Genomic DNA, 7,426 nt, shown 5'->3' with positions numbered 1-7,426 from the left:
CACACACACACACACACACACACACACACACACACACTTGGTTTTCAGCCACTTTTTAGATGGTTTCAGACCTGGATCACTTTTCACTGATGTGTTATTACCTTTACTGAGTAAAGGATTCTCTATGCATGCATATAATGTACCATATCCCCTCTGTCATTCTTTCTTAGTCCCCTTACCTTTCCTCTTCTCCATTCTCCATCATCCCCTTTTATATTCATGTTCACCTTTTAAAAGTAGCTCTCGACTTTTCCCTTTCTGCCACCACCATGCCATCCAAACTGAGGAAGACCTGGAAACTCCGGGGCCACGTGAGCCACGGCCACAGCCACAGTCACATTGGTAAGCACCACAAGCACCCAGGAGGCCACAGGAATGCTGGAGGCATGCATCACTGCAGGATCAACTTTGACAGATAACACCCAGGTTACTTTGGGAAAGTTGGTACTAGGCATTACCACCTGAAGAGGAACCAGAGCTTCTGCCCAACTGTCAACCTCTATGAACTGTGGACATTATTCAGCGAGCAGCGCGGGTCAATGCAGCAAAAAACAAGACTGGAGCTGCTCCCATCACTGATGTTGTTCCATCAGGCTACTACAAAGTGCTGGGCAAGGGAAAGCTCCCTAAGCAGCCTGTCATCGTGAGGGCCAAATCCTTCAGCAGAAGAGCTGAAGAGAAGATTAAGGATGTTGGAGGTGCCTGCTGTGTTCTGGTGGCTTAAAAGTCATGCTGGAGGTTAATTAAATGCTAACATTAAAAAAAAATTAGCTCTTACACAAACATAATTATATTATTTTAAATTTAAGCACAATTAATTTTTTTTATTTGTTTGCAGTGCTGGAGACAAAAGCCACAGCCTTGGCATGCTATGTGAGTACTCTACCACTGAGCTACGCTCAACACCTCCTGTCAAAAAACAAAACAAAACAAAACAAAAAAACCATTCGTTTGCCTGTAGGTCTTGCTTCTAGCCATCTTGTTACACTGGCTATCTTAGTTAGGGTTTTACTGTTGTGAGCAGGCACCATGATCAAGTCAATTCTTATAAGGGTAATGTTTAATTGGGGCTGGCTTACAGGTTCAGAGATTCAGCCCATTATCATCAAGGCAGGAACAGGGGAGCATCTGGGCAGGCATGGCGCAGGCAGAGCTGAGAGTTCTACGTCTTCATCTGAAGGCTGCTCGTGGAAGACTGACTTCCAGGCAGCTAGGATGAGGGTCTTAAAACCCACACCCATAGTGACACACCTACTGCAACAGGGCCACACCTCCCAACAGTGCCAATCCCTGAGCCGAGCATATACAAACCATCACACTGGCTTATTAGTTTTAGTAAATGGTTTGAATCTCATACAGGAAAATATGTTTATGCGTTGTAGCATCAATTCCCTCCCAAGATATAAAGTGTTCCTTGTTTCTTGCCTTATTGAAGTGATCACCATTACATGGCACCCGCCTTGTGTGCCTGTCTGTACCCTTGTGTTCCTTCTGGGTGACAGCTCCCTCTCAGTATTCGACAGGATTGTCTCTTGTGATTGTCTCATGTGTCCCACATGAAGGGTCAAGCTGTGAGCCTCATCATATGAACCCTCAAGAATGACGTTTCACTCCTGTCCACCATGCAGAGGGGACTTTCTGGAGTGCCTTGAGACAAAACAGTCACAATATCTCTACGTAAGGCTTCCTCCAGACACCAGGCTTCTGAGACCCCCATGTGATAGAGAGCAATAGTTGTCCACTCATCCCCAGCTCCAACAAGTGGCCCCAACAGCCACCTATTCCTTCCCCATGCAATCACTGCACCTGTCTTCCACAGCTGCTCATCCACAGTCAGTGGGGCAGGGGCAAAGCTTTAATTGGCTCTGTATCTAACACCCAACAGAGGAGAGGTACAGCACAGAAAACCAGTCAGTACTAAGGGGCAAATTAAATGGGTTGGGCTTGGCGCAAAATATAAGAGAAGGAGAAAAGAAGACAGAAGAATGAGTTTGTTCTGAAAAGACAGTTTATTTAGGGATCCAGGACCTGGGCCACAGGAAGCCAGAAAGACCAAGAGTAGTCAACCTGAGTGGAGGAGCAGCTGTCAGGTTAGACTTACAAAGAGGAGGAAACGGTAAAGGAAACCTACCACAGAGGAGATGAACATGGGGCCAGGAGTGGTGTCCAGTTGGTAAGACATACCCTAGACTTCTCTCCATGTGGGAGGTGTCTTTGGTGAACTGTGGTGTGAAAACTATAGAGCCCCAGAACAGAGGAATAGACAGGCTGTAAAGGGTACCTGAATCAGCTCTGCTGCCTGAGAGCTGTGGCCAGAGTCTCAGATCTTACACTGGCAGCACACAGGGGCACAGCAGCTCGACTGGCAGCAGCAGGGCTTGCAGCAGCTAGACTGACAGCAGGAAGACCCACAGCCTGAAGAGCAACAGGGTTTGCAGCAGCTGGACTGACAGCAGCAGGGCTTGCAGCAGCTGGACTGACAGCAGGAAGACCCACAGCCTGAAGAGCAACAGGGTTTGCAGCAGCTGGACTGGCAGCAGCAGGGCTTACAGCAGCTGGATTGGCAACAAGAAGACCCACAACCCGAAGAGCAGCAGGGCTTGCAACAGCTGGACTGACAGCAGCAAGGTTTACAGCAACTGGTTTGACAACAGCCTCCCTTGCAGCCCCCACAAGAGCCACAGCCTCCACAGGAGCTACAGCCTCCCTTGCAGCCCCCACAGGAACCACAACCCCCACAGGAGCCACAGCCTCCCTTGCAGCCCCCACAGGAACCACAACCACCCTTGCAGCCACCACAGGAGCCACAGCCCCCACAGGAGCCACAGCCTCCCTTGCAGCCTCCACAGCTGGAGCAGGAACAGGCTGGCACACAGCAGCACACAGGCTTGCAGCAGCACACAGGCTTGCAGCAGCTGGAGCCACAGCCCCCACAGCTGGAGCCACAGCCCCCACAGCTGGTGCCACAGCCCCCACAGCTGGAGCCACAGCCTCCTGAACAGCCACAGCAGGTCATGATTCTGGAGTTTGGTTGAGGATGGAGTAGGTCAGAGGAGCAGGTGGAGAGGAAGTGTGCAGATGTGGAGCCTCCTGAGCCTGGGCCTTTATATCCCTGCCTAGGTCAGATGTTGTGAGTCACTTCCTGATTCCTTGATGTGTCATAGTTTAGGATTCTCTTCTGTATGGTCTATCTGTTCCTATCTATTACTTCTATTTTCCTGATTCCTGAACAGACTGCCACCTTTCCAAGGGAATTCTGCCCCTCTGTAAACACTAACACGTATCCAGTAAGTGCCCCCTTTATTTGGGGCTATAGGGAAGCACAGAGACGGGAATGAAGGACTCAGTTGTCTCAGACCTGCTAGTTTATTTGAGTACTGCCCTTGTATTGTTCTTCCCAGGACCACTTTTAAAAATTTCTGTTTTTCTATGTTGGTAGAGCTATGTAAGTAGCTCAGGCTGGCCACAAACTCACGATGTAGCTCAGACTGAACTGGGACTTGCAGTTCTCTTTCCTGCCTCAGGCCCTTGAGTGGGATTGCACCATGGGAAGCTTTTAGCATGGATAAAACAGTTAGAAGACTTGATTCCAGAGCTCAGTTCTACTCCACATAGTGAATATTTCTGTCTATAAGATGCACCTTCTGGGGCTTTCAGATTATTACACAGTAGTAGGTGGGTGTAGGGAGTATCCCAGCTGCTCAGTGACACTTAATGCAATTCTCTGTAAATATGTAGAATCCTGCCCAGGGCGTGAGCAGGGGGAAGATGCTCTATGCTTTTCCTCCGGAAGCCACACGGTGGCAGTGTGAGAGGCCCACTGTCCCTCAGCCTCACATTGCAATGGTTCCTCCAGCTGAAGGTTCTCTTGCTGCCTGTCCTGTTCTACTCCCTCACAACCTGTCTTGTTTGAGGAGACGTAGCTACGTCAGGATGCGGTGTCAAAATTTCAAAGAAAGCCTCAGCCATCAAGAAGTACAAGCTAGGAGCATCCAAGCTCATTTGGTGTTAGCTGGAAGAGGAGTGTGATTTTCTCATACAGTTTCGGTTGTTAATGTAGGGAATGAAGGGAAGGGGAGGGAGGGGAAGGAATGGGAGAGGAGGGAGGGGGAGGGAAGGGAAGAGAAGGAGAACTAAAGAGACAGTTCAGTTGGAAAAATATTTGCCTGATGTGCAAGAGGACCTGAATTTCTCCTACAAAGGTTTATTGAAATGCCAGGCGTTGCCAGGCATGGTGGCACAAGCCTCGAACGTGAGGTCAGGATAGGCAGCTTTCTGTGAGTTGGAAGCCAACCTGTTCTACAGCAAGTTCCAAGATGCCTGAGATACAGAATAACAACCCATTAAAAACAACGACAACAACAACAACAACAACAACAACCACCCAGCCAGGACTGGTGGGGCATGCTCCTAACCCCAGTGCCGGGTGGGATGCTAGGCAGGTAGAACTTGTTTCAGAAGAAAATTCTTAGCAAAATTTCTGTAGCCTACACAAAATTGTGTAATAGAACTTTTATCTTATGATGTAAGCAGCATGGTTTTATACAAACTGTACTTTCTGTTATCGATTTTAGATGCTTCGTGTTTCTCCAAGATGCTTGCTCTATAGGATTGGTTTTCTCTTCCAGCTCCTGTGATGAGATTTTTTTTTCTCAGCCTCAGTTTCTATTGGAAGGAGCAGAGCCAAACTCCCACCCAGAATGAAATTTAAAGTCAGTACTTCAGTTAGCTAGCATGTTATTTATGTGTGTTGGAGGTAAAGCCCTATAAACTGTTTTTTATCTCAAATGTTAGAGTTAACTATTAAATTCACACTTAGGTAGATTCTTTCAAAGAAATGGATAAAAAAGAAATACATATAAATTAATAAAGTTCAACAACTGGAAAATATCTAATAAAAAGATTTCTTAAAAAAGTTCAAAAACTGGCCATGAAATGACCCCCACACATACAAATTTTAAATTAGTCATGCCAAAAGGGAATGTTACTATGGAACAAGTTAAGAAAACACACACACACAAACTGAAGGGGCCAGATGTTTGCTGAGGATTCTGGGTACAGGTCACACTTTGCTGCAGTTTGTTAACACATGGTGAGTTGTTGCAGGATATTTGATCTCACTGTGAACCCCATGATTGTGTTGTTTAATGGAAAAGAAAACTGATTTTAGTCATAGTGTGGCTCAGCCTTAGCACATACCTCTAATCCCTCTGGCTGGAATACAGATACAACCTTAGCACAAAACTTTAATCTCAAACAATGAATGTCAAGTTAGTTTGTAGAAGAAAGCAGCCATGTTTGAAAGTAATGTCAAATGGAGAGGCGGACAGAGTGAAAAATCAGAGAAAGATTTAGCAGACAGGATATGCCCACTCTCCTGAGAAGAGAGAAGGAATGGGTGATGTAAGAGAGAGCACGGTAGAGACAGAGAGGTCAGGTTTACTGGGACAGTTGTATGAAGACAGGTTGCAGAGAAAGAGAACAAGCTAGACACAGGGGAAGTCAGAACAAGCCAGAGAATGAGAAGCAGCCAGAAGATTCCAGCATATTGCCAGTATGTGGCTAAGTGGAACAATTCACTCAGATGTAACCAGTTTGAATCAGGCAGTGTGGGGAGAAGTTTTGAGCCAGAACAGGTGCATAGACCAGCCAGGCAGAGTTCAGAAAGAGCTGGAAAGAGTGAGCTTATTTAGTAGTAATTCTCAAAGGCCAGAAACATTCTAGGCCTAGAAAAGATTGTATGAACACTAGAAGCTTCCAGGACTAGGCCACGGATAGTGGACTGAGGCAGGAAGCTTTGGAGAGAACAATTACTTCTGGTGAGAAAAGACTCCTTTACCATAAGACTGCAAGGACTAGCAATTTGGATATTTTCTGGGGAGCACTGTGCTGGTAATATTTTCATATTTACACAGATCACAGACCACGGAAGAGCTCACCCAATACCTCTGTTTCTGCCTCTTCGAAAAGGCTCAGTAAGTTTCTCCCTAGTTAGTTCACATCGGAACTTCTGGTGGGAAGGATTCTTTGTGAACCATGTTGATCACTGCTATTTGGTGAAAGGCATGGCTTTCAGAGTCCTGGCTTGTTTTGGGGGGTAATTGCCATGTGCTAGGGAAGGTTGAAATGAGGTGAGCTATTGGGGTTTTGTTTCAGTTGAGCCCAAGGACAATAACTGGAGAGAAATTTACTAAGGGTAAATTTTTTTCAGAGTCCAAACCAAACCAAACCCACCTTTGGAGACTGGGACAACTTCTCCTAGGCAGGAAGACCTCTGTGATCTCTGGTGAATCATGACCTAGGCTAATGGACCCACCACTGAGTGAGCAGGTAACTCCTGAACTGGTCCCAGGAAGCCTCCATGGCAAGTGTACATTGCTTATTGGTTCAACCAATGATGCTCTCAAAAATGGCCCATCTCAAAGTACTTTGATCCAGTCTCCACCATGAGTCTCAGAAAACATTACTGGGCTCCACCCACTCTTGGGAGTTCTTTCTCACTTTCACTTAAAACATATTCATTGCTTTGGGAGTCATCAATTCTCCTTCACTTTTGCTATGGGAAATAAAATCTAATAGTTCATTCAAACATACATTTATGACAAACATATAATTCCAAATACAGAGGAGGAAAAAACAAAAAACAAAAAAAGAAGGACCCCAGATACACATTTTACCGCACAAGTCTCTAAATAACATGCAACTAAACAAGGATTTTATAGTAGACACTTAATAACAACCAAGCTTGCCCTGCAAGATCACGTAACTGATAAGCTCAAAGATGAACAGGATAGAAAATGAAGACATGAACCCATGAACGAATTTGTTCAACAAGAGACAAACCAGAGCAGCAGAAAGTCGAGAGAGGCTGCAGGGTAAGAGTGTACCCCCCCCCCCACCCAGGTGACACAGCTACCAAGGACGGGGAGGGAGCGATGTCCAGAGCAGGAGGATTCTAAGATGTGCTCTCTATTCATCCAGGGTGTCACCTGTTCTAAGCTGAGGACAAGCTTTGCAAGGTTGTAAACTACTCCATCTCTCCTCTGCTGCTCTGAGCCCCCAGGGCTCTCTTAGGAAGGAAGGGTCCTTCTTCCTCATAGGAGCTTCCCAGCCAAGCTCGCCAAGGGCCAGGAAAGGCTGATGCTCTCCAAACACTCACATCAACTTCTCTGCTTTACCCTGTAGAGGTCAAAAATAGCTAATGCTGGCTGAGGGCAAAGATGAGAAATTCTGTCANGTAAAGTAATTCTGCACCAGGGTGGGGGCCCTATCCTTGCCTCCAACTCTGGTCACCTTACTGTGAGCATTTCCCCACTGTCCACCAAAATCCTCAGTGAAATACTTAGGATCTGGAGGTTGGGGCCTGGCTCTCTAACAATCAAGGCTCAACCACCCTTCCTCCACAGCACACTCACACAGACTAGTA

At 46.5% G+C, this 7,426-nt stretch overlaps 1 pseudogene; it reads left to right on the top strand.

Moving 5' to 3' along the window:
• Positions 1-269: 269 nt before the first annotated feature.
• LOC110337520 lies at positions 270-724 on the top strand (annotated as a pseudogene).
• Positions 725-7,426: the final 6,702 nt, after the last annotated feature.

This window comes from Mus pahari, chromosome 1 (assembly GCF_900095145.1).
Source record: "Mus pahari chromosome 1, PAHARI_EIJ_v1.1, whole genome shotgun sequence".
NCBI lineage: Eukaryota > Metazoa > Chordata > Mammalia > Rodentia > Muridae > Mus > Mus pahari.
Note: the sequence above shows the minus strand (reverse complement) of the source record. Positions and strands in the feature narration are given on the sequence as shown.